This window comes from Tupaia chinensis, unplaced genomic scaffold, assembly GCF_000334495.1.
Source record: "Tupaia chinensis unplaced genomic scaffold, TupChi_1.0 Scaffold000410_1, whole genome shotgun sequence".
Classification (NCBI taxonomy): Eukaryota; Metazoa; Chordata; class Mammalia; order Scandentia; family Tupaiidae; genus Tupaia; species Tupaia belangeri.
In genome coordinates this window covers 1,581,915-1,583,912 of record NW_006159915.1, presented here as the reverse complement: position 1 = coordinate 1,583,912, position 1,998 = coordinate 1,581,915, and the positions used below count along the sequence as shown (strand labels likewise).

At 40.0% G+C, this 1,998-nt stretch overlaps 1 pseudogene; it reads left to right on the top strand.

The window, feature by feature from the left end:
• The first annotated feature begins 447 nt into the window (after positions 1–447).
• LOC106735488 (40S ribosomal protein S6 pseudogene) lies at positions 448–1,194 on the top strand (annotated as a pseudogene).
• The last annotated feature ends 804 nt before the right edge of the window (positions 1,195–1,998 follow it).

The window sequence follows — 1,998 nt, the reverse complement described above, 5'->3', positions numbered from 1 at the left end:
GTAAAACAGAATATCATAGATTGAGTAGCTTATAAACAACAGAAACTTATTTCTCACAGCTTGGAGGCTAGAAAGTTTAAGATCAAGGTAGACTTGATATCTGGGGAATATGTACTTTCTGGCTTAGAGACACCATCTTCGTCCTGTGTCTTCACACAATGGAGGAGACTAAATAGCTCTTTGGGGTCTCTTTTACAGGAGTGATATTCCAGTTCAGGAGGGCCCCGCCTCATGATCTAATCACCTACCTAAGGTTCCATCTTCTAATATCATCCACCTTGTGGGGTAGGATTTCAACACAGGAATTTGTAGGGAAGCAAACATTTAAAACTTAGCACTGGAGAACCATCTTGGTCCAAGGCCCTTTTATCTTCTTTATATTCTCTTTAAAAATGTCATTTTGGGCCTCTCTTTCATGGGAACTTGGAGGAGGTCAGCTGCTTCAAGATGAAGCTGAATATCTCCCTCCCTGCCACTGGGCTGCCAGAAATTCATTGAAGTGGACAAGGAGTGTAAACTTCATACTTTTTATGGGAAGCTTATGGCCACAGAAGTTGCTACTGATGCTTTGGGTGAAGAATGGAAGGGTTGCGTAGTTCGAATCAGGGGCAGAAATAACAAACAAGGTTTCCTCATGAAGCAGGGTGTCTTGATCCACGCCCACATCTGCCTAGTACTGAGTAAGGGACATTCCTGTTACAGACTAAGAAGAAGGGGAGAAAGGAAGTACTAATCTGTTTGGGGTTGCATTGTGGATGCCAATCTGAGTGTTCTCAACCTGGTTATTGATAAAAAAGGAGAGAAGGGTATTCCAGGACTGACTGATACCATGGTGCCTCGTCGCCTGGGGCCTAAGGTAGCTGGCAGAATCCAAAAACTTTTCAGTCTCTCTAAAGATGATGATGTCCACCAATATGTTGTAAGAAAGCCCTTAAGTAAAGAAGGTAAGAAACCTTGGACCAAAGGACCTAAGATTCAGTGTCTTGTGACTCCACAAGTCCTGCAACACAAACGTCGGTGTATTGCTCTCAAGAAACAATGTACTAAGAAAAATAAGGAAGAGGCAGCGGAATATGCTAAACTTTTGGCAAGAGAATGAAGGAGGCTAAGGAAAAATGCCAAGAACTGATTGCCAAGAGACGAAGGCTGTCCTCTCTGAGAGCTACTTTTAAATCTGAATCAAGTCAAAAATAAGATTTTTATAAGAGAAACAAATAAATAAGATCAGATCTCAAAAAAGCCATTCTTTTCTATTTACTGCACCTGTCAATGACCCCTGCTTTTATATTTCCTGAACTGAAAATCTCAATACTTAACATTTTTTCTGAAAATTTTCCAGACCCTTTAAACTCATTGTGATATAAACTGATCACCTTCCAGTCTTTCTTCCCCAAATCAGGATTTCCTCCCGTGTTCCTAATCTTAGTAAAAGTTATCATCACCCCCTCAGTTGCTCAGGCCATCATTTTCATCCAACATAGGCCTTCCACTCCATCCATTTCTATTAGTCTTTTTATTCTGTTTCTTTTAAATCTGGGTGTATTCGTTCAACTCCAAATTTCTCAAGCTGTCTTAGTTTAGGTCATGATCATCCATCATCCTAGTTAATCTAAAACTTTCTAGTGAGTCTCCCTAAGCTCATCCTTATTTCTTTTTGAACGACTTGCTCTTAAAATTGAATTTTTAAAAATGCAAATTCAGTATGCCATCCTTCTGTTTAAAATCCTTTCCTTGTAATTTTTAAATAAACTGGCCGTATGTCTCCACTTATGGCCATGTCTGGGCATAATTATTAATAGTGTTTCCTCTCATTCTCAAAAGTATCTCAACTTACATTATAAATTATATGGTCACTGTATTTATTGGGGGGCTTTCCTGACCTGAGCAGCTACTTTGCCTTCCTCTCCAGACTACCTAATGCTACCACCCACCTTGCTGTCCACACTTTGGCCATGGTAAACACTTTCTCTCTCTCTTTCTTTTCTTCTCCCTGACTCA